Genomic DNA, 26,788 nt, shown 5'->3' on the forward strand with positions numbered 1-26,788 from the left:
CTGTCAATCAAAGGTAGCCACGCCCCAAATCATACGATTCTTCTATTTTCTTAACATCAGATTGTCTTGAAGAAGATTTTTTACTTGCAATTGAGACCATAGTGTTGTCCTAAAAAAGATTCCGAGGTAATAAATCAAGTGAGAGGTATTCTCATTTTGCATTGAAATTAATGGACAGAAATGTTTTTGCAGCCACACTTAGCGCCCCCTGCTGGAATTTTGGGTAGAATGCTTAAGGCACTTCCTGGTTTGCCTCCCTGCTCAGACCAGGAGGTTGCGACCTGGTTTGAAGTGGTAAGCGTGACAAAAATGACTCATTTTTCTGTGAGTCATTTTTTCCTCCTTCTCCTGTGCTTCCTTCCGAAACTGGCCAATTTGGATGTTTTGCTCAGTAGGAGATCAAACTGCTTGATTGATACTATGGGAAATAAAATCATGATATTTTTAATAAAATTGGGCTCATCAAGAGTCTCAGCCTTCCAGTAATACCCAATTTCTGCTATTCCAAGACTGTTTAGGGAGCCCAGTATGCAGGAATATTCAAATACAATAACAAATTCAACTGCATGAGAAAAATAGTCCGGTCTTTGCCTTAATTTCCATGGGCTGATGGGTTTACCTCATGGACACTTGTACCATCTGGAAGCAGTGAGCCTTCATAGCCAGCATAGACCTTTTTTATTTTTTATTTTTACAACTGATACACTGTATGGAAAGAAACTTCTGAATTGTATCCAGTACAATATATACTGACAAATAGGATTAAGCAGGAGTTCTCCGTCTCACTCCGTCATAACAAAAGTTGGTGCAGTAATCAAAGAGACAGGCTTTTCAATGCTTTAAGGGAATTGCATGCACAGTGAGACCAGATTGCTTATCTGTCTTGTTATATACTTTATATTACACATTGATTTTGAAAACTCACAGTCATGTAATATTCAGTGTCATTTGTCAGCTCTGTATTCACATGGGTATATATGTGGACTGTATGAATATAGAAAGAGATTCTGCAGAAGCTTTGGGAGAGATGTGGATTAGTTCCCATTCATCATTCATGTGTCTGTCTTGGATTCTCTCGACAAACATGGGATTTGAACTGAACATGGAGACATGTGCCTCTCCATAATGTCAACCTTATTCATGCTTTGGATTATAATACTAACATTCATTTTTAAGCCTCATGGAAAAATATCTTTATTCTCATACAAGACCTCAAAGCTCCTGCCAGGTTTACAGCCTGCCTGTTGGTTTTAGTGCAGAGTTGTTTTAAGAGTGGGCGGTGGGTTAATGGTCTCCCTGTGTTAACTTTGCTAGCATTAGGATACAGTGTTCCAGTGCAGGGCAAAATGGGGCATCCTAGAGTTTGGGAAAGCAAGCCAGAGCGCACTAACTCAATTGAAGTATGAGACTATTTCGGAATTTGGTTAAATATTATTATAACTACCAGTTATAATTTCACGAGGGGGGCCATGGCCCTCGTGCCCTCGCAATTTGGCCTTGTGCCCTTAAAAAACATATCTGCCCTGAGGCTACGCTGGCTTTGATGCCCCGCCCGCACTGCCCCACACTGCAAAAAAAGAAAAGTTGGGTGAACTCAAAATTTCAAGGCAACAAACTTCGATACAATTTTAAGTTGGACAATTAAACTAAATATTTTAAGTTTTGTTTTTGAGTTTGCTCAACTCTGAATTCAGGTTTTTGTCAACTCAACTGTAAGTTGTACTAACTTATAATTTTACATTGTAATAACTTTTAATCCTTACTTCTGCTAACTTCTGCAATGTGCTGAATTGGCACGATTGTAACGCCACTATGAAATAAATGTCAGCTAATGTTGCGACCACAATTTGGAGTTAGCATTGATATGCTAATGGCTACTCTAGTTGCTGTAACAAGCAGCGCCGCTAGCATCAGTTTGCCGCTAGCATCAGTTAGCCGCTAGCTTCAGTTAGCCACTAGCATCTGTTAGCCGCTAGCATCAGTTAGCCGCTAGCATCAGTTAGCCGCTGGCTTTCGCTAATGACCGAATTTCCCAACAAAGAAATAAGAGTTATCAGAACTATTGTCCCTTGTTGTGAACCCCAACTTAAAGATATAAGTAACAACAACTCACCAACTTGTTTTTGAGCAGACAACTGGCTTCCTTTGTTGTGCTAACTTACATTATTGCCCTAAATGTCAGTAATTTATATTTCCAAGTTTTACCAACATAAATCACTGTATTAGGCCAAAAAATACAAGTTGGCTTTTTTGCAGTGCAGTTGATTTTGCGGGTTTCTAGTCTGCCTCTTTCCTGTCAACACAGCTTTGACACCTGCGTCTTTTGAGAAAAAAAAAAACATCTTTTGATGACATTCATCATCAGTGGTGGGTTTGATTCGAGCCTGGCATGAACCACTTGGACTATAAGGGTTATAATGACAGTTCAACTCAAATCTGTCACAGGCCAAGCAAGGAGACTTCATCAAACGTCTCTAATCTGTCCCACCATAGTCTCATGTGATGCGCTGACATCACATTTCAAGCTACTGAAAGCATTTTTACATGATTCATAATATAAAGTTATTTTGCGTTGTGTCTCTGCTCAGCAGAGAGTCTGTCACCCGTCAGTCAGTCAAACCCCGCCCACCTCTCCGTCCTCCTCTGAGACATGCACGCATTCACACACTTATGTCGCTAAACACATGCAGCTTTCAAAATAAGAGCACAGTGTGTTAACAGAATGCCCCACAGAATTTACAAGAAGACTGTCAAAATAAGATGCTTTAAATAAAATATACAAGAACCCTTATTCTCCTTTAAAATAATTTTTTAAATATGCAATGATTAATATGATGGAATAGTGGAATTAGAATCTGCGGGAGGCACCAAATTTGGGCTTTTATGGAAAAAAATGATCCGACCCCCCTAGCCAACTATTTTTCCACACTAGCTGGCTGCTCCATGTCCTAGTGGAAAGCATGTTGACAGCAATTAAAAATGACACAGTAGAAAAACTGATGAAAAGATTCTATAATAGAGTATCTCCTAACTGTGAAAAATGTTGGGAGGTGTTTGCTCTCATTAAGCTCTAAAAGTGCATGAGATTAATGCATTTTACTGTTTTGATGTTTCTTTGCCTGCTTTACAGTTTCGACTGAGAATCCAATCTTCCTCAGAAGCGTCATTACTAGTCCTTAAATTAAATTCATTATGAGCATGGACTTAAATTCCTATTTTTTATTTTATGGCCTTGGTGCCCTGATAACTACAGTTATGGAAGACAAATAGACCATAAAATATCCAACTTTTCTGCTACACCAGATGGCAGTGGTTGACATTGACTTCTATTCCTACCACTTAAATTTTAAGTTAGATTGATTTCCTGACACTGCAAACATATTTGGATTTAGGTCCACCACATTAATCTAATCAATTGTTTCTTGGCCATCGGCACATACACCAAATTTCATAGAAGTGGGCTAAAAACATAACTTATTTGGCTTTTTCACTTCCCTAGAGGTCAAAAGTCTTAAATCCAATAAAGCAAAGTGTAAACAAAGCCAGTAATAGGGTGACAGGGCATCATGCTGCAGTTACAGACTGGAGGCTTCATTAAGTCAGTTCTTTGCTGTAATTTGTGTCCACTTTTAGTTGCCAGTCTGCTCCTGTTGAGCTCCGCCCCCAGCAAATCCCCCCAGATCCCCTCAAGCCAATTAGGGGACTAAAGAAGCAAAATCAGGAAGTGAATTGGTCTTTTGGCTAATCTCTCTGGGGAATGGCTAGTCTGGGAGGGAACGAGGAGGAGAGGACAGAGGGAAGGAAATGTTTGGAGATGGATCAGAGAAAAGAGATAGAGGAGGTGAACAAGACGAGGACAAAGACAGAGTAAAGGGTGGATGTATGTTCATACAAGCGTGCCTGTGCATATTTGCTTTGGCATGTTACTAATGCCTGCATCTTAATGTGTGTGCTCTGCCCCCTGTCCCTCCCATATGTTGGGTGATGTATTATCCCCCTTCGCCAGCCAGCTAAGAAAAGCAGATGCTTCCTATGGAAAACAGAAGAGAAAAACATGAACACAATCACCACTGCTGATAATAAACATTTACAGTGTATTTAATATTAATCAGTTTTCTCTTCCTAACGCCACTTTAGTTGACAAGTGTTCAAAGTGAATGTTTTTATAAGAAAAAGTTGTTGTAACACTTTACAATAACCATCATTTATAGATGGTAAACAGACTGTTTGATCATCATTTATAAACCTTATATAGGCCATTTAGAAGGTATTTAAATTATAATTAATAGTTTTAGTTGCACTCATTATAGCATTTTTACCACCATATTTAGTATGTTAATGATTTTGAAATGATTCATATACCTTTAAGAAATTGGTTTGAAACATTTAAAGATTAAACATGTATAGCACTTTGTAAATGGTTAATAATTGGTTTATAAACCATCTATAAACATTACTTAGTTGGTTATTGTAAAGTGTTACCAAAGTTGTTAATGTATTCGTTTAGCCGATGGCTAGTTAGCTAGCTAGCTAGCTCTATACTTCCATGCTGGTTACCCACAATGAGCCGAACAAAGTCATCACTTTTTTGCTGAAAATAAACAGTCACAGTGTATTTAATATTAATCAGTTTTCTTCCTAACGCCACTTTGGTTGACAAGTGTTCAAAGTGAATGTTTTTATGACTGAAAAAGTTGTTAATGTATTAGTTTAGCCGATGGCTAGTTAGCTAGCTAGCTAGCTCTATACTTCCATGCTGGTTACCCACAATGAGCCGAACAAAGTCATCACTTTTTTGTTGATAGCAATATGCTTCTGTTATGTCGAGGAAGCATTAAGTTGTTTAATTCAATTTAAAAAGCTGCCAGGCTTGATAGCTAGCTAGATTTGTCGACTCCAGAGCTAATGTCCGCTCTACTCAGAGCCAACTAAAGTGTCCAAGCGACGTAGCGTTAGCCGTTTCCCCCCAATCACTTTATTTTAATCTGGTTATTTTACCAGCAGTTTGATTAGAATAATATCCAGCATCCAGCTGCTGAGAAATCTGTAAGGTGTATTAGCGCTGGCCGATATATTGATATATTTTCAAATGTGACATGGAATTACACCATATCGCATATATCGATATAGTTATTTTTTTTCTTTCTTTCTATATAAATGCTGCCCTTACTAGGGTTTGTCATATTTAGTTCTTTTGTAATGTTCGTTATTATTTTATCATATAAATATATTTATTTCAGAAAAAGATATTTTTTTTATTTAAAAAATAAATTAAAAAAACGTACTCCTGTTGTTGTACTTTATTTACATTTAAATAAACGGTTTCAATAAAACTACTTTTGACATATTATATTTAGCTTTGACTTTGACTGAACATTTGCTTTCACTTTGCAATAAAAATATGGGAATATATATTGTATTTCGATATTCAGACTAAATATATCGGGATATGACTTTTGGTCCATATCGCCCAGCCCTACGGTGTAAACATGTCAATCATTCCCACTTGGCATCTCATTTTTACTATCCACTCTCATTGCCAAAGACTTGGGGGATGTGAACCTTTGTTTTCCCACACTCAGGACCCTTGAAATTGTGAGTGTTGGGCTTTTAAAACACCATTTTATAAATATATATCACCCATTAATCTGAACAAATGATACATTACAGCAGCAACCAAGGATTGCTCCACTTACCTCTAGTAGTATGACATATTCATTTTATTTTCCAGAAATTATCATTGACTTCCTTGCAGGCAAAACCTCTCGCCTTCAAGCTACATTTACACCCTTGCACGGGATGAAATATCCACATTATCGACCCATGTAGCTGTGATTTCTGTGTTTTACACTTGGAAATAAACTGTCTCAAGTGTCCATGCAAATTAAATTGTGCCTGTCACTTCGGACAGTCTTATAAACACTTTTTTAAGGCAGTATTTCACACTCATCAAAACAAAAAGCATGAGGCTTTTATAGCAGAGTCAACAGGTTGGAAGGCAAGTTTATGCAGATATTTTTAATGCTGTGGAACGTGAACAGAATATATATAGGATTGTTTTTTGTGTGTTTTTTTTGCTCTTTTTTTTACGGGTTTCAAGTTAGACTGTAAAACTTTTGAAGGAAAAAAATAACTTTTTCTTTCTCTGAAACACTGCCACAGCCTTAGTTGGCAAACTTCTTAAAGTTTGGCACAAACATCCAATTAGACTCAAGGATGAACTGATTACACGTTGGAGGTCAAAGGTCAACTTCACTGTGCATCATAATGTTTTGCAAAACACTTTTCTGGCCATTATTCCACGCCACTAATCAAGACCAGAAACATTTGGTTGGGTACTGAATTGTTAACACTCATCTTGGGTGCTCACATTGAGACTGTGCTGACTGTAGAGATCTTCTGAGGCTCCAGGGTTGAAGATATGTGTGAAGCATCCAATTTTCAGAATTTGAGTCTGTCTGTGTAAACTGTAACTTGGCTGCCTGGCAGAGGCATAAAATCTGTAATCGTAGTTGCTTTTCACTTCTTATTGGAGCCTGTATGTTGTCATATGTGACTTTGTTATTCATCTGAGCACTTGGCTTGGCTGATGCAATATTTGTATGCTTTGGCTATATTTGCATCAATATTAAATGTGCTTTTAATACAGCCATGCATGGGACTGATGGGAGAGGCATTTACAGATGAAAAACTGTATCTTTTCAGCATTTCTATGCTGCTTTTTGAAATTTTCTGAAAGTCCATTAAAATTTTGATGCAGAGGCAGGAGATAAAACTAAAGTTGAAGGTCAATAGAAAGATATTGCTTGCCGCTGGAGATGGACAAAAAACTCAATTAGGCCAGTCCTCTCCATTAAGCTTGAGGTTATGCCCGTGCATTTTGCACGTGTAAACAGGTCTGTGCAGAGCTTTACACAGGGGGATTGTGGGTATTCACACCACACACACGCTCTGACATGGACCTCAATGAAAGCTGTGCTACCCAGAAATACTGCGTACAAATAACATAAACAAGGCATTTAGCTTTTCTGTATCACAGATCGTAGCTTTTGGATTGAGGCAATTTTCTGATATAATATCTTCCTTTTTTGCTTTGATTTGGGCCTGAAATCTGATGCCAGTACCAGTAATCCCCATTCATAGCAGATCTGAACAATTTTCCAATTACAGGGATGAGAAAATGCAGAGAGCCACTCTTGGATGATGAAAATGAGTCGTCAGAGGAGAGAAATTTGAGTGAGATTGAAACAGCCTACGGAGTGAATAGTCTGGCAGACATATTGAGACAGCTGCAGTGAAACAAACCTGGAGGTAGAGCAAAATCGGAGCTTCCAACTTCAGTTTTGGTATCTTGGATTTGAACTGAAAGCTGACTCTCAGTGGTCTTGATGTGCTGAGGAGGCTGCGTGACCCGTGGGCCGTCGGAAAGCATTCACATTTCAGTCTGACTGGGGAACAAGGTGATTATTTCTGTGTGCGTTAGTGTAAATGTCAGAAAAGGCGACATTTATTCGTCAACAGCTACAGAGTTGAAGCTTTCACGGTGCTTTTGTTTAGTGTTTGAAATGGCTCCATGGAAAAAGAGTCGGAGCACAAAAAAGCCCTCCAAGGTTTCCTATCTAATAAAACACAGCAGGAAGGAAGATTACTTTTCTTTATAGAAGAGGTAATTACAAGAAAGTCTGCTTTAATGAAGACGTAAATTGGTATGAGAAAGAGATGGAGGACTGAGGGGGGGCCTAGTTTGGAAGTAGACAATATGTTATGATGGAGAGAAGGCCTCTGTCGGTCAATATGAATTGTCATTGCATTGGAAAAATGAATGTGTGTGTTTGTGGAGCTTCTGTACTCTTGTTTGTCTCTACTTTTTCTATGTATCTTTCCACTGCACCTTTTCTATCCCGTGTCTCTCTGTACAGTGTGTGTGTGTGTGTTTTTCTGCCTGAGTGCTTCGGTGTCCATGTGTGTGTTTGTGTGTGTGTGCTTAATCTGCGTTTATAGTGAGGTTAATCCTTACCTGGCAAAGGAGCACACTGGGTTAATCTGGAACAGGTGGGAGCTGTGTCATGTGGCACACACACACACACACACACACACACACACACAAATGATGGGACAGCAGAAAAAGGCTTAAACAGCTTTATGCATGGACACGTGTTTAAGAGCATTTCTCAACCTTAGCTTTAAAATGCAACAAAATAATTGATTGGAGTCATTTAATCAACTGCAAATCACATTTAATTCATAGTTTTTGCATATATAAATCAGATTGGAACTGCTTTTGCCTTCAGAACTGCCTTAATTCTTCATGGCATAGATTTCACAAGGTGCTGGAAACACTCCTCAGAAATGTAATCCATATTAGCATGGTAGCATCATGCTGCAGATTTGCTGTCTTGTTTGCTGCAAACGGAGCTTTAATGACATACCTGGTGCTCTATATGTTCTCTATCAGGTAATATACATATAGGTAGAGACAATAGGCTGTATATAAATAGTAGATGTGGTCACCGTGACGTCACCCTTTGGTTTGTGGACTGCCTGTGTGACACATCGAGTTAGGCGCCACAGCTGTCGCCGTCTTTGTTTTCTTGAAACCGGGAGAGACCATATCTGGACTGGGGGGGGGGGCGAGGGGTGGAACTGCCCAACAAGTGATTACATTGCATTCACTGCATTAGCGACCTGTCAATCAAAAGGTAGCCGCAAATCATACCCTACTTTATCATCTATTTTCTTCTAAATGTGACCATTATTTACACATCTAACATCATATTGTATTAAAGTAGACTAAAACTAGCCATTGAGAGCATAATCTCACCACAATACTTTTTAATGAGGTTATAAATCAAATGAGAAGTAGTCTCATTTTGTATTGAGATAGATAGGACCGGAGTTCTTCTGCAGTGTTGACCCCTGCTGGTCTTTTGAAAGGATGCAGGCTTAAGGCACTTCTGCATTTGTTTCATTGCTCAGACTGGGAGGTATCATCTGGTAGAGACCCTAACAAGATCCTCCTTTCCTTCTTTATTTGCCTAACTTTCCTCTGTAGTCTTCCTAAAGCAGTCAAATTATATGTGAAGAGAATTATTAGAGTTGGAAGGTAAGCTGTAGCTTTTATCTAGTCACTGTATTCCAGTTAAAAAGGCCTTGATAAGAGTAAACAGCTTGTGGCTCAACAAGGTAATGTATTATCTGAAATTGTATTTTCCACACAACTCACCCAGTTCATAATATGAATGTACTGTGCTTCATAATTAGGTGCTGAACAAAGCTTTACCTTCCGTTCTGCTCGGAAGTTTACTTTAACTTTTGTCTTGAGTCATCCCACTTTATGCGTCTAGAAACCTTGAAGCACTGCCATAATGATGTTCTTTGTATCCAATCCTCCATTGAGTATCTGCCATTACCTTTTGCTGTTTCCTGTGCACTATAAGGGATTCAGGGTCCTTCAGCTAATGAATTCTCATCTTTGTCAAAGGTTTTTGGAACCTGGTCCCATTTTCCTTATCCAACCTAAGTGGTAAAATGGTAAATGGACTGCACTTATAAGCGCTTTTATCCGAGGCTACCAGGGCACACTGGTGCCACCATTGGATCCATTCATACACCGATGAACGCAGCATTGGGAGCAATTTGGGGGTCGATACTTCGACATGTAGGCTGCCATGGTCAGGGATCGAACCACCGAAACTCTGATCAGTGGGCGACCGCTCTACCAACTGAGCCCCAGCCTTATTGACTTCTGCATAGGAGAAGTCATGGCTGAAAAAAAAACAGTTGTCATTAGGGCGATTTGTTGTCACAATCAATGAAAATGCTTAAAAAATGTGTTGACATCAATATTTTGAACCAACATATTTGAATTTTTTGACTTTTTTAAATTTGACTTCCTGGATGGGAAGGAAGTCAATATTAAGTGTTTTTCTTCACTCGTTTTGTCTGAGAACATGGAAACTACACTGTAAAAAAAGATAAACAATAGCAACTCATAAAATTGAGGCAACAGATTGCACGCAATATTATTTATTAAATCTAACTACGTTACAAGTTGAGTTAATAACAACTTAACAGGAAGTGCCTGTCAATTAAAAACAGACTAATTCTATTGTGTTGGATTCATTCAAAATTCTCTTGATTTAGAATTACATACACATAAAGATTATATTTAATATGATCAAAATAAGTAGATTCTATCTCAAACATTTTTATATTAAATTTACTTAAACAACTGCCTCAAAATCAAGGACGCATTTATATTTAATACATTTGATCAAATATATCAAGTAAAATGAAATGAGTAGTAAATCATTTATTAGAGTGTATGATAATGTAGGTTTTATTTTTCCATTTATCATAGGAGGAGAACCACTTTTGGACATTTTTGGAATCGGGCGCACTGTCAACTTTTGTGTTACACTTGCTAACATTAGCTACGAATGTTGACACAAGAACTTTTTTTGCATTTTTAGCACTAGCTAACATTAGCTACGAATGTTGACACAAGACCTTTTTTTGCATTTTTAGCACTAGCTAACATTAGCTACGAATGTTGACACAAGACCTTTTTTTGCATTTTTAGCACTAGCTAACATTAGCTACGAATGTTGACACAAGACCTTTTTTTTGCATTTTTATCACTAGCTAACATTAGCTACGAATGTTGACACAAGAACTTTTTTTTGCATTGTTAGCATTAGCTAACATTAGCTAACTTGCTTGGCTTAGTTTAATTGTTCTGCAGGGAAGCAGAGTGTTTTTTGGCTGTCAGTATGCACACGTGGCTCTACTGTGTTCGAGTAAAACTGAGGAAACATTGAGAAATGAAGAAAGACGGCAAGGTGGCAGTTGGTCTAACTTTGTGCTGCTTCGTGTAATGTTTTCATTTACTTTTGTCTATCAGCAGCTTTACAGTCCTGTGTGTGCGAGTGAATTTGTTGACATCAACATTTCTACAGAAGCAGCAGCAAATCAAATATCACAGCATGAGTCACATTTCTGCCCTTATTCTGGTTGACTGCAGGTGACACACACACACACACACACACACACACACACCATTGTGTGTCACACAGACACAGTCAGGCGTCACACATTATCCCACATAGTCTGTAGTGTTTGCACACTCACTCATACGGCACCATATGTCTCAGTGGGGGTGTGGATGTACACTCTAACAGGGTTTTACTAGCAGGAGAACTGAGTCTTAACTCATCTCTTTTCTATTCTTCTCATTGAAATCTGTACTTCTTTCTTCTCTATCTTGTTTTCTCTCACTATTTATCCTTGTTCACTCCTATTTCTCTGTTGTTTTCCATCCTCATAGGAGGAGAACCACTTTTGGACATTTTTGGAATCGGGCGCACTGTCAACTTTTGTGTTACACTAGCTAACATTAGCTACGAATGTTGACACAAGAACTTTTTTTGCATTTTTAGCACTAGCTAACATTAGCTACGAATGTTGACACAACAACTTTTTTTGCATTTTTAGCACTAGCTAACATTAGCTACGAATGTTGACACAAGACCTTTTTTTGCATTTTTAGCACTAGCTAACATTAGCTAACTTGTTCTGCTTGGCTTGGTTTAATTGTTTTTAATCATTCCTTTTTTTTTTCCCTTTTAAGCTGCGACCAGCAGGTTCATGTATCCCGCTGTAGGTTGGTCGGTCAGGTGGTTGTTTAAACTGTGTCGGTCTCAAAGCTCTTCATCGCCTCTGAAAAAATATTTTTCCGCCATGTGTAATTTTCTATGGGATGTGGTTGGAGGATATAATTTTTTTTTTTTGTTTCAAATTTTTGTTTGGAGTAAATTGAGTTTTATGTTACTTTTTCCTTTCATAGAATTCTTTTCACTGAAGAAGATAAGCTAGTATCTATCAAGTATGGGTGAAAAGGGGGATGCTCCGCCTTCTAGTAGGTGCAGTAGGCTGTTATCAGCTCATTCAAGGCCAGTCGGTGAAACTCTGCGTTATGTTTGGTTAAAAGGCCACAGTTTTGTTAGGTTGAAGCTTCAAAACGACTTCTCTAAGGTGAGAGCAAAAAAAGTTTCAGGTTAGGCGTTTGGATCGTGGAATTTATTAAACAAATGATGGAAGTAAAGTTGTTAGGAGTATGATATGAGCACAAGTGACAAACTTACATTGTTAATATAAAAACATGATGCACACAAGTTAAGTGACATTACATTCATAATGTTGACTTTGTTTTTTTACATTTGACTCCACGGTTTGGATGATCCATCAAACCTGTCCTCCCACTAGCCTGAATAGTGAACTTTCATCATTTTAAAAAATTTTCCCCCTAGGGCTGGGCGATATGGACCATAAGTCATATCCCGATATTTAGGATGAATATTGATATACGATATATATATCGCAATATTTTTATTGCAAAGGGAGGGCAAATGTTCAGTCAAAGCCAAAGCCAAATATAACATGTCACAAGTAGTTTTATTGAAATCGTTTAATTAAGTGAATATAAATACTCTATAACAACAGGAGAACCTTTTTTTAAAAAAAAAATCAAAGCTCCATAAAGTGTACTTTTAAATAAAAAATATCTTAAGTTAATATAATAATAGCATATGAAATAAAATAGGCTTTTTCTGAAATTAATAAATTTATATGAGAAAAAAAAACAAACATTACAAAATAACTAAATATGACAAACCCAAGTAAGGGCAGCTTATATATATATATATATATATATATATATATATATATATATAAAAATTTTTTAACTCGATATATGCAATATGGTCTAATTCCATATCACATTTTAAAATATATCGATATATCTTTAATATCGATATATCGCCCAGCCCTAATTCCCCCTTGCTTTCACACTATGTAACATAATTACCTTGGCATCATTCATAAGTACTACGGCCACTAGAGGGTGCCATCAACACACGTTATTATAGCAGCCTATTGAACACGCTGGCAACAACCTGCTGGACCTACTAGAAGGTGGCGCTGTTGTCTTTCTACCTCTTTCTTTCTCCTGTTGTCACGCTGCAGATGGTCGATATCACCTCTACAGTTTTTTAGACAGTAAAATGTGGTATTCTGAGAGCTGAAGAGAAAGGGCTGGAGTACATCTGGCAGCCTTACTTTAAAATGTAACACATAGTGTGTGTGTGTGTGTGTGTGTGTGTGATTGCTTCAAGGTTTGAATTGAAGTTTTACTATTTTTGCAAATTCCACAATTATAGAATTGGCTTCTTAGAAAATTATCTAATTTTCATTGTTTTATGTAAAAGTAGGTCCCCATTAGTCACCAAATAATCTGTGTGAAATATGCTACTTCATGTAAATGACGTACCCTGAAAGCATTTTTACTGGTTTTTCCGGATGTCCCCATAAAGCCTGATTAAAACATCACTTCATCATTTCAGAGGTTTGAAGGCATGTATAGGCTAACTGAGTTATGGCAAGCTTACTCAATTTTTTTCAGCTCTCTACAACCTCTAGAAAGGGTGGTCCCCACAAGTGATGATTAAAATTGGAGTCCCCATGATGTATGAAAACCAGTATGTGTGTGTGTGTGTGTGTGTGTGTGTGTGTGTTAGAGGAGGAAAGGCCACTACATTAAGTGGACAGAACAGTGTATGTGGCACTAACGGAAACTGAAGCAGACATTAGTTTCACTGTGAGTGTGTGTGGTGCTAATTGACATTGAGGCTGACATAAGCTTGTCATCCATGCCTCTCTCTCTCTCTCTCTCTCTCTCTCTCTCTCTCTCTCTCTCTCTCTCTGTCCTGCTGTCACTTCCTGGTTCTCTCTCCTTCTCCTCTTCATCTGTTCCCATCAGCTATCTCCCTCTCCATCACTTCCTCTCTGTCTCATCTCTCTGTAATGACCTGATCTGATTGGATTTGGTCTCCGATTCCTTCCGTGGCTAATGGCCGTGACCGTTGCCGGGCAGCCGGTGCCAAAACATCGACAAACACGGCTCTTACGCCGGGCCACGGCGACAACGGAGACGGATCACTTGTTTGCCCTCATGGGCCTTCTTTGCTTACACTTCCACTGAGCTCCATTAGGACGGGTGACAGACCTGTGAGACTCGTCTCCAAGATGGATTGAACAGTTGCTGTGAATTTATCCATCTATAACACACAGTGCCAGTCCATTAGAATTACATTTTTCGTATGATAAGTACAGGTTCTGCATAATCTCCAAGAAGCTATGTGACATATAAATGACATTTAGCATCAGCCGCAGTTAATTACCATTTCATTTGAATGTGATCTTGGCTCTTTCGCTGGGAATACAGTAGTGCTAAGGGAAAGGTTGGCACATTAGCGGCTGAGTCATAAACATGACGTACAGCGTATTACATACATGACGGAGAAGATTTAATAACGCCGCGGTTGAATATAAAATACCACAGGATTAGTTCTTACACTTACACAGATTTATAGCTGTGAGATTAAATAAATCAAGTGCATCACAGCAGCGTTTGCAGGCTAAGAAATAAAGAAGCTTCACCCTTTGTGTGATGTCAAGTTCATTTGCATAGCAGAAGAGGATTACATTAGCTGCTGGAGAAATTACACCAAAGATATGGAGATTTGTAGTTTAATTTTCTCTGTTAGACAACTTTAACTTTAGTAATGATCAGATGTAGATATATGGATGTATAAAATTACAGATAAGGTCATAGAGAATGAGGTTTTCACTGTGGTTAAACTATATTGCATGATTGGTGATATTTGCCTTTAAGAGACATATTTTTTAAATTTCAAAACTTGCTTGGAAATGGAAAATTGTAGGTATTTAGCAAAGTTGGAGAAAGGTTATTTTATTGAAGGAAAATGTCACCCGATGGCCGACATTTTTCATGAAGTTGACACAGCCGATTGGGCCCATAACTAGGGGCAAGTAGGGCCCTTTACTACCCTGTGGTGCGGTTATGTGCCTTTTCAATGGCTGATGCTGTTTTGTTAGGTTTAGGCATTGAAGAAGGCAGCAGTTTTGTTTGGTTTAGGCTCCAAAGCTACTTCTCTAAGGTTAGGACAAAAAGATCCTGGTTAGGTGTTATAAAATATACTTTAAAAAGTCAAACAACTGCACTTAAATGCCAAAAAATAAGTAGTTACGAGGAAGATTTTAATACCAGGTGTGATTGGGGTGAAAATTCTCAAATCGATTTGTTTTTTTCCCCTATGAAGTCTTTTGAATAATGTTACATTGAATATTAAAAGTTTTCACTTAGATTCATAGATGTTACTGTTTACAAGAAACATGAAGTTAATGCTATGGATGCAGTGAGTTATGCTTTTGAATAGTCTTGAGCCTATATTGTTTGAATTTTGGAAAATAAAGTATGAAGAATTAAAGAAAGAAAGCAGAATTTGCACGATCGATTATTTCTTTGATACTAGATACTAGAAAAAGTAAAAAATGTGGAGATTTTCAGGCAAGCTCTGGAGTTACAAGGAATGTCTTTCTTTCTGATATCAAAGTAGATTTTTGAATATCTTGGTGTTCCAAATCAAAAATAATGATATCCCCAGAAAGCGTAAGCGTCACACTGAATCTAAAAAATTGACATGGTTCCACAGTTAGCATTTTCACAATTCCAGTGCATGACATTGACAGTTTCTTAAAGCAGTATTGCAGGGAAGCTGTGTGACAGTCTTCCAGAGCTCCAACAGTGAACAGACACAAGGACAGAGCAGACACACTGCAAAAAAAGCCAACTTGTATTTTTTGGCCTAAAACAGTGATTTAAGTTGGTAAAACTTGGAAATATAAATTATTGACATTTAGGGCAATAATGTAAGTTAGCACATCAAAGGAAGCCAGTTGTCTGCTCAAAAACAAGTTGGTGAGTTGTTGTTACTTATATCTTTAAGTTGGGGTTCACAACAAGGGACAATAGTTCTGATAACTCTTATTTCTTAGTTGTGAAATGTGGGAAAGCGGTGAAATTCAGTCATTAGCGAAAGCTAGCGGCTAACTGATGCTAGCGGCTAACTGATGCTAGTGGCTAACTGATACTAGCGGCTTACTGATGCTAGCGGCTAACTGATGCTAGTGGCTAACTGATGCTAGCGGCGCTGCTTGTTACAGCTACAAGAGTAGCCATTAGCGTATCAATGCTAACTCAACATTGTGGTCGCAACATTAGCTGACATTGCATAGCGGCGTTACAATCGTGCCAATTCAGCACATTGCAGAAGTTAGCAGAAGTAAGGATTAAAAGTTATTACAATGTTAAATTATAAGTTCAAAAATCTGAATTCTGAGTTGAGCAAACTCAAAAACAAAATTTAAAATATTTAGTTTAATTGTCCAACTTTAAAACTTAACTTTAAAATTTTATCGAAGTTTGTTGCCTTGAAATTTTGAGTTCACCCTACTTTTCTTTTTTTGCAGTGCAGTAACTAGGCCACACTTTGATAGTTTCAGGGCTCCTTTAAAAACCGCACCGTCTGAAACACTAGTACAGGCTGTGTGTCTTCTCTAGGGAGCTAATTTCTCCGATCCCTGCTGGGGTTCAACATGAAAGCTTTAAACGTGTTGCTGCGACAGCTCAAACAGTGGTTCAGTAGACTCAGGTCTATTAACGGAGCAGCTGAGAAACCACCAGTGGACACTCAACACCCCTCCTCCTGTGAAATACCTGTCCAAGGTTAACGGCCTTCATACAGTCCAAGATTACATAAAACACATTTGTCCTTGCTGTATCTTTTTCTTTTCTTTTTTTTACATTACACAGTTATTTTACTGGACTATTTCTTTTTGTCTCTGAAACTATTTTACACCTTTGTGTTTGATGCTGTAAGAACTGGTAGCTTGATTGTTAGTTTGATTTTCACTCTCTCTACAAAACGGACATCAAATAAAAATCTAAATCTTCGGTCTGGAATGGAAATTTCAACAGTAGCAAAAAAGAAAGAAAGAAAAAAAAACATTCAGATTTATTGACATTTGGTAGGAGGCCCTGGGGAAGACCCAGAACACGGTGGAGGGATTAAATCTCTCTCCTGGCCTGGGAACGCCGTCTGGAATGCCCTGCTTAGCCTGCTGCCCCCGCGACCCGGCCCCGGATAAGCGGAAGAAAATGGATGGATGGATGGATATTTCTTTTGTCTCATCCCCCTCCATTTGCAATTTTGATGCACGTATCTTAAGCTTACTTTACTGTTGCGCTTTTGGTAAGCCATGTTCCAACATCAGCATCGGTTAAATGCCGACAATGGGAATGGAACGTAATGACTCAAGTCGAAAATGTATTTATGGATTTGATTTGGCTTCCTGGGGAAAGTGCTCTCTCCATCCTATCCACTCTGAAAGCCATTAAGGAAGAGAGAAACAACGCCTGTGCTGCTGGAGTGTTAAAACTTTAATCTTTTTATTTGTTTTGAACAATTTTCTTTCAGGGAACAAGAAAGAATTTATGTGCAATTTTAAGTGTGGGCTTTCTTAATGGCCAGTGCTGTTATGTGAATATACAGCTATTGCAAATGTTTGCTTTTTTAACTCCTTTCTGCTCACAATGAGATGGTAACAGTACACTACCTCTGAGATCTACTAAGTATATCAATTGAAAAGGTCTTATATATACTGGAAATTCAATTTTGTATTTTATATTGTATGCATGTTTTGAAAACATTTGAGTTTGGGCACATATATAAATATATATATTGAACTATTGAATGGGCGTTTACTGGAGGTTATCGTGAGTATGGGTGATAAATGGTTGCTCTTAAGATGGGCAGGAAGAGTGATAGATGGGTAGACCTGTCACCATAATTAATATATCGACTTATCGTTCGATATATAAAAAGGACACGATAGTTTTTGTGGACTCGATAATTTTGGTTTACATAAGCCATCAACATTTTCGCCAGTCAGTCTGCCTCTGTCCATCTTCTGTCACTCAATCTGCTCTCTGTCGGAGGTGCTGCTCACACACACACACACACACACACACACACAGTGCGGACGCTAGCCAGCAGAAGCATAGTGAGTGTGTTACTCAAAGTCAAGTTTCCCGACGGCTGCACAACTCCAGAAAGTTTGGTGAAATAAAAGGAATTGGTGCCAAAGCCAGTGTGGTGTGGGAACATTTTGGATTTCACGTTTCAGCTCAACAGCTGCACAACAACTGAGGCCGCCGTAGCTAACTGCACAGCATCCACCGCTTATTGTAAACAACCAGCATGCTAACTGTGCACAAAGGTGCTTGTTGTAAACAAACGGAGGTCGCTAGGTGAACATATGTTGCTGCAGCACATGCAACTGTACTGCTACAGAGCTAACTGTTAGCCTGTTAGCACATACACACTGTACTGCTACAGAGCTAACTGTTAGCCTGTTAGCACATACACACTGTACTGCTACAGAGCTAACAGTTAGCCTGTTAGCACATACACACTGTACTGCTACAGAGCTAACTGTTAGCCTGTTAGCACATACACACTGTACTGCTACAGAGCTAACTGTTAGCCTGTTAGCACATACACACTGTACTGCTACAGAGCTAACTGTTAGCCTGTTAGCACTGACTGTCCTGCCTCTTAAAGGAGCCACACCACTCTTATAGTGGACGCATTATAATGCAGACTTTTCATGTTTTTTTAGTGATACTGCAAATGTTTCATTCATAGTTTTGATGCCTTCAGTGAGAATCTACAATGTAAATAGTCATGAAAATAAAGAAAAACGCATTAAATGAGATGGGTGTGTCCAAACTTTTGGCCTGTACTGTAGATAATTACTTATTGAATTACTTTTACTTCCATCCTTTGGTCACTCTACCTTCCTCTGTATATCGCCCAGTTTTTTTGTGTTTACACAAGATCTCCATCCATAGTTTATTTATATCAGATCTGTACTAAGTCGAGGTTCGAGCTCAGATTTTTGTTACTCCAATAGTTTCCCAAGCCCATCACTGCTGACAGGCTCCAGCTGGCTCCCATGACGGATCAAAACATCCGTCTAGTTTCTCTCGCCATCATTAGCTGAGAAACTGATGTGTTGAAAGTACACCATGTTGGATCAGAATCCCCCCTCCCTCTAAGTTTCACCAGACTCTATTAGCCGACAGCCGCTTTGATGCTGCTGCTTGTGTTGTTGGTGCACACAGCTTCTTTTCTTTACCTTTTGTCACTTTTTGTTGTTGGCCAAGTACGGAGGTTTGGCAGACCTTTGGTGCACCGCGGGTCTGGATGACTGTCTCCTGCTGTCTGACCGTCTAGTTAACTGCCAGTTCTGTTGCCAGTGCAGCTTCCACTCAGCAGGAGGTGTTTATATGTTTTTCTCCAGGGAACAGACAACTATATATGTGAAGATCAATTGAAAAGATTTGTTCTGAAAAGTATGAAGCCCAGTAGGTGTCTGGAGAAATCTTCTGACAAATCCCCCTATTACACAAGTCATTTTTCCTCCTAAATTACAAAGTGCTGACTCCATATACTCACATTAATAAAGGTGGATAGATCAAGAGGAATGGAGAAATGAATTCAGCTCAGCTTATCATGAAAATGATTCCATTATGTGAGGGCTGCTCCAGAGAACGTTTTTGATTGTAGTGGATGGATATAAACCTCAGGAACTAAACACAGCAACACCAGGCAGAGCTCTAAAAACAAACAGGTGGATTGAAGTTGAATCCTAAAATGTATTAATTGACTAAAGGCACTCTCATGCAACCTGGTCTCACAGAAATCCGTGAAATAGCCACGGATTTCGCTTAACTCAAAATCCGTGGAATAGCCACGGAATCACTCAAATTTCCGTGAAACTGACACGGATTTCGCTACAATGCAAGTTAATGACAGTCATATTTTTCTGGCGAGATCTTCACCACAAAGTGATTATGTACATTCACTGAGTGAATATTTAGAAAATAAAACATATATTTCTCGCTAGAAATGTGATCAAAATCCATTTTTATGCAGAAACAAAGTCAAAATATTAATTTTTTCACTAAAAATGAGAGAACTGTCCGCCATGTTTTTTGTTCTGACCGCCGGGACCTTGAAAGTCACGTGACTTGGAACAAACCAATAGGAACAAATATCCATGGAATAGCCACGGGATATGACTGTCTTTAACTTGCATTGTAGCGAAATCCGTGTCAGTTTCACGGAAATTTGAGCGATTCCGTGGCTATTCCACGGATTTTGAGTTAAGCGAAATCCGTGGCTATTTCACGGATTTCTGTGAGACCAGGTTGCTCTCATGTCAGCAAGTTAGACTCCTGCTGGAAAGGACTCCTATTTACTTTAACTACTTGCCTCACTACTCCAGATTCTGTTGGCTATATTCACAGAGAAACCATCTCTTCCATATTCACCAAGTTTCTTATATTGCTATGAGGAGAAATTGGTGCAACTAATGCTACCTGTACATCAGAAGACTTGGAAAAGACTCCCAGAGAACTCGAGGCTCACACCTGCTCAAGGCAAGGCCAGTTTATTTGTATAGCACAATTCAACACAAGGTAATTCAAAGTGCTTTACATACACATTAAAACAGCAAGACACAATTGAAAACAGTAAAAAACAGTCAATTAAAACAGGGAAATATAAATAAAAATATAAATAAGATAAAATAACATACAGCAGGATAAAAAAGAGATAAAATAATAAAAAGCACAAGTCAAACATTGTGTAGTTAAAAAGTAAGGGCAGTAGAGTAGAGCAGATAAGTGTTAAGTGTTTTTAGTCTCAGACTGAGATTTTAGACAGACTGTGAATATTGCAGGGTAACTATTTGCAAGACTACAACTAGATTCTTTTAGCTTTTTTTTTTTCCTACCATGCAATTTTTTTCCAATCATGCTCTTAGTAAAAACTTAGAAAATGGAGGAGAAGCAGCTTTTAGCTCCAGCTGCTCTAGTGTGTGTGCAGTGGTTTGTGTTGAAAACAACAACAACAACAACAACAACAAAAAGAAGAGAAGACGCCACAAAATGCCTCCTCACAAAGTTGAAAATGGGTTTCTGTTTTTCTGACATGAAAAGTTACTATTTCACAGTAAAAATAGATATAAGGAAGAATAAAGGAGCGGAAAATCTCCATACTTTTATTTAGGACTGAGCTTACTAGCATTATTGTGGTGTTCCTTTTTCCTGTGTTAGTGGTTTTACTGGCCGGTCTGGAACCAGAGACCTTTCCCTGCTCATCTATTGGTTGTTGATTGTGTTACGTCACTGAGACTTGAAACCAAAGACTAGGAAAAGCCTGATATGAAACAGAGCAGGTTACTACCTTAAACTTAACCATGGAGATGACGGAGCGCCGTGACTCCAGTAAAACTCCTGATTTACTAAAGACTTTGAGTTTTTAGTCTGGGACTGTGGAAATCTTTTGGTGTAAGCCTAGCATTAGAGATGGTTTTAAGATCTTTTAACAAAGCAACTAGGGGCGTCCCGGTGGCTCATACTGGTAGAGCGCGTACCATTAAGGCCGTGTCCTTGCTGCAGCGGACCCGGGTTCGAATCCGGCCTGAGGTCCCTTTGCTGCATGTCTTCCCCTCTGTCTCCCCCTTTCTATCTGTCACTATCTAATAATAACAGTAAAATGCCAAAAAAATAATCTATAAAAAAAAACAAAGCAACTTTTACTGTGAAAATTTTCTGTTTCCATCAAGCTTTTCTCATGCGAATCTTCAAAATGCGCAGATAAATTTCTTGATGGAAACACAACTATTGTTTACTTTTGGTTTCACGTGGGACATAAACGCTCGTCTGCTGGGTGAAAGTCCTGGGTCAGCTTGTTTTATTACCCTCTTCCTCCATGCCAAAACCATTAATATAACTCTTTATCCGGCGAAGAACTATATTTGGTAACTTCAGCGGATGTCCAAAATGGTCCCATGTCTCTCTGTTTGGTCGTAGAACCACATGGATTTCTTCCAGCTAATCAGCAAAGATCAGGCTACGTCACAGACGATGACACCATGACATCTGACCAATCAGTATGATAATAGTATGATAATATTAACTTTATTGACCTTGACCTCCAATGTAAAAATGAAAAATTTAGAAAAAAAATCTGCAAGAAACAGTCGTACAAACAGAGTTATTCTTCAATGACTTGTACCAGGAGAACTTGACTATGACGGCATATTAGGGTCAAATATGAATAAAAATAAAAATACAAACTGGAGGGGGGGGGTAATATTTCGAGAAAAATGTTGCAATTTCATTAGATTAAAGTGGCAAATCTACAAGAAAAAAAGTTGCAGATTTAAGAGATTTAAAGTGGCAAATCTGCGTGAAAAATGTTGCAGATTTACGGGAAAAAAGCAACTTTTTTCTCGCAGATTCACCACTTCTCATAAATCTGCAAAAAATTTTCTTGTAGATTTGCCACTTTAATCTTGTAAACTTTTTTCTCAAAATATTAACCCCCTCAGTATGTTTTTTTTTTTTTTCTCACATTCTGGCAGTATGCAATATCCTCCAATATTCTCTAGGGTTGAAATTTAGACTTTGCAAGTATTTCAATGAGTGCCCTATAAAGGGTTAACCATGGCCATCATTACCCACAATGCAACATGAGTGCAGAGAGTTCAGTCAAAGATTCTGCTAATGGCCTCAAGCACCGCTGAGCTGCAGTTCTATGCCCTACTGATGCATTAGTAAGCACTTGTTATTCTACCTTGTCCTTGTCCTTGTCCTTTTTTAAATGTTTATTATTACATAGATTATGTTATCTTACCTGCTAGTTCATAAGGAACTCATACTGAAACCTCTTACAGAGTCTTTCCATCCTTTTGAAGCGAATACTTTGTGCTATAAACATGAAAGGCAGGCTGAGATATGCCGCTCTACATGAACTCAGCTGATTTTCTCCAAGATGTGGAAGCACATTTAGAAAATCTATCTTTTGATCAGGACTAGAATTGATTCTGAATGCATTAGTAAATGCGCTGTGGGCCTTTATTCGCTGGCTTGTTTGCATTGTATCCTGTTGTCATCCAAATCTGTCAACACAGAATGAGGCTTTCATCTCTGCCAAATAACTTGTACTACTTTATCCCCAGGAGGTTTTAGGCTCCATAGTCCATAGATAGTTGACTCTTTTTTTCAGCACAGAGAAGTAATGTACATTTAAAGGCTGTTTTCCAGTTTCCAGTCACATAGATATTTTTTCTACTTCTGCCTCTGGCCATGGAGCCAGATTTTGACTTATCCTCCATCTTTTTTTCTGTCTTTTGTGTGTCCTCCAGCTTTTTGTCCTTCTTCTCTCCATACTTTCGTCTCTCTGTCCGTTCTGTTTTCTCCTATTCTCTCCCACTGTCTATTCTACATTTACTCTTCATTGCTTTCTTCCTGTCCACTCTCCTCCTTTTTGTTTCAGGCCGTTCCCAATCTGCTTTCTCCTCCTGGGCTTTAATTCCCCTCTTTCCGTCTCACTACCTCTCCACTAGGGGTGTGCCATATCGAATCGTTTACGATAATATCGGTATATTTTTTGTATGGTTAAAAAAAATGCATATCATGATATTGGCAACGTTCCTACTTCTTGATGTAGTGGCGCTGCCCTCCAAACACACTGCTGCATTCTGCATTTCGTTAGCCACAAGCTAACATTAGCTAACAATTAAAGTTGTTTTAATCACAAAAAGCTACTTACTCTCTGTCGCTAAACACATGCAGCTTTCAAAATAAGAGCACGGTGTGTTAACAGAATCCACCACAGAACTTACAAGAAGACTGTCAAAATAAGATGCCTTAAATAAAACATACAAGAACCTTTATTCTCCTTTACAAAATGTCATTAAAATATGCCCCCGGAACCCCTAAATGGGTATTTTTATTATTTGCTCATAGTCAAGAGTAAATGTTTTTTGTATTTGGCAACTGTTGAGATTTGCACTTCACACTACATTTTAGATTTTTATTAATTTATACAGACTAAAAAAAAAATCATATTTTCTATATATTTTTAAGTATTTCGTAATATCGTCAAGAATATCGTTATCGCGAAAATAGCCTGAAATATCGTGATATTCTTGTAGGGCCATATTGCCCGGCCAGCCCTACTCTCCACTTGGTTTTCTCTCTTCCTCCTTCCCTTTTTTGACATCTCTCTCAAGCCAAGATTAAGCCATTATTGTTGCAGTCTCTATAATGAGATGCATGTGGCTGTGTGCATGCGTCATGAGTATATCTGTGTGTGTGTGTGTGTGTGTGTGTGTGTGAAGCTGCTGCAGGTTTCAGTGGCAGAACAACAGTTTAAATGGACTATTGATCGTGCCTCTCTCAGTCTGTCTCTGACTGCTTCCTGCTTTACCTGCTACTTGTCACACACACACTGACTCACTTTGCCTGACAGCATGCACACATACTGTAAATGCAAATGTAAACAAAGCCTTTCAAAGACACAAGGACGTGTTTATGAACGATATAAATCTGTTCCACTGACAACCGGAGATTTATAACGGATGATATGAGATCATTTGGTCTTGATAGAAAGTCTTTGGCGCTTAGATTCTAGAGGGAGATTTCTAATTGAGGGGCATCTGCATTAATATTACCCCTTTTACACCAATGTGAACCTAGTTATTCTGCTGGGCTGCTGCTGGTTCACAGCAAGGTTTAGTTTTGGATTTTTCATTAGTTTAAGTTTTAATTTCACTGTGAATTTTTGTTTTCAAATTTAGTTAGTTTTAATTCGTTTTTAGAGTGAGTTTGCTTGTTTTAGTTTCGTTTTTATCAATTTTAGTTTTAGTTTTTTGTCATGGGCTTTGTGTTTGGTGCGAGATTCAAAGAGATCATAATAAATTTTGCCTTTATTTCCTTTGGAAAATCCAGCAGCGATACACACCGCTGCTGGATTTTCAGTGCTGCTGCAAATAAAATGTGATTTGTAATACCATGGACAAATTGAGCACCTCCAAAGTTTACCACCGAGTGTTGTGCCGGCGACACATTTGCACAAGTGCACTTCGGATTACTATAATAACTAAACTATTTGTGCTATCGGAATAATTCCAATATTTTCCGAAGGCTGAGAAGTTGCTCTTTATAGCCAATATGGTTCATCACGGTAATTTCACTTGCGCTTCTCCCAAAATCCCACAAAGCAGGAATACACACACTCAGCGGCGGAGAAATAGAAACACTGGATTATGTATGAAAAAAGTTGACAAAGACGAAAATGAAGGACATTTTCACTTTAATTTTAGTTAGTTTTGTAACAACACAATACAGTTTCAGTAAGTTATTGTTTTTAAAAAAACTCTCCTTTTTATTTTTATTTTTATTAACGCAAATGTTTTTTCATTTCGTTATTCTGTTAGTTTTCGTTAACTATAATAACCTTGGTTCACAGTTGGTTCAACTTGCGAACCTTCTCAGAACCTGTTTGCTTTTCCACAGAGTACGGATCCACGTCATTAAGTCACTGTATACATAATAACAAGCATAATGGCGGTCCACATTTTCACTTTACAATCGTTGCTCCTAGCTTTTAGCCTACATTGGCATCCAAAAATAAATTGTGTTGCTTGTCTTGAATGCTCTGGGCGGCGATAACGTCTTAAATAAAAAAAAGCCTATGAAATAAAATAGGCCAATCTTTTTCTGAAATAAATATATTTATATGAGAAAAGAATAATGAACATTACAAAATAACTAAATATGAAAAATCCTAGTAGGGGCAGCACTTATATTTGTTATATTGATATATCGCACAGCACTAGTTGGTCACATTAATTCTGCTCCCAGTAGAACTAAGCATGCACTAATTTTAGGAATTTATTTTATTTTATTTCTGTGTGTTATAGACATTATATCATAAAAGGTCCTCACTTCCCAAAATGCCCTCACTCTGCTGGTTACAAACCTATAATGGTCCTCACTATGTATAAGAACAAGTACACACACTCACAGTACACCGATGAGGTTGTTGGCTACTTGCTTCTATTTCATTCATGCTTCCTTGTTCAGCATGCCATCATCTCACATTGATAATATTATATGTTCCTGCATGCATGAGTGTTTGTGTGTATACCTGCGTGTGTGTCCAGTAACTCACCACAGTGCCCTGCTCAACGCGGGACCTTTTAATTAGGGGAGAAGTTTCATTATCAGCTCCATTAGTCAATGTCTGGCTGGTGTCAACACTCACATGGAGACACACATACACACACATGCAGAACGAGCACTGTCAGCTGGTCTGCTGTAATATTTAACCTGATGTTCTGTTTCAGGATGAGAGTGTAATTTATTATCCGTAATAATGGGAAGTGACCCCATTTCCAGTCAAATGATGGAGGCGGGGGTGGAGGTGTTATTATAAGTCATCATGTTGTCATTTGCATTGTAATGCATGTCACAGGCCACACTACACCGCTCTGCTGCCCAGGGAAACCTGTGCAGTGGAGTATAATGCCCCTGCCATGTATAAATCTGTGTATGTAGATTTTGAGGAAAGAATCCCACCTTGAAAATCCTCAGAGCATCTCAGTGAATCTAGTCCTTGTATCCTACATGTGGTTTCTTAACCCTTTGATGCACAACATGGGTCTAAAGCATGAGTCTCAAACTCGCGGCCCGCGGGCCAATTGCGGCCCTCAAGACGATATTTTGTGACCCCCACCTTGATATTAAAAGTTTAATGTGGAAGGTCCCTTTAATTACTTATTTTGGTAATTTTGTGTCTCTTTTTTTGGTATTTGTGTCTTTTTTAATAATTTTGTGTCTTTTTTTGGTAATTCTGTGTCTTTCTTTGGTCATTTTGTGTCTTTTTCAAATCATTTTGTGTCTTTTTTTCTAATTTTGTGGGGTTTTTTGGTCATTTTGTGTCTTTTT

The 26,788-nt window shown here is 38.3% G+C and overlaps 1 protein-coding gene across 2 annotated transcripts in view; it reads left to right on the forward strand.

Annotated features, from left to right (window-relative positions):
- dmd (dystrophin) overlaps positions 1–26,788 on the forward strand; it is a 432,308-nt gene that overhangs the window by 92,172 nt on the left and 313,348 nt on the right. The gene's annotated exons all lie outside the window — the stretch shown is intronic.

Source organism: Centropristis striata, chromosome 24, assembly GCF_030273125.1.
Source record: "Centropristis striata isolate RG_2023a ecotype Rhode Island chromosome 24, C.striata_1.0, whole genome shotgun sequence".
Lineage (NCBI taxonomy): Eukaryota > Metazoa > Chordata > Actinopteri > Perciformes > Serranidae > Centropristis > Centropristis striata.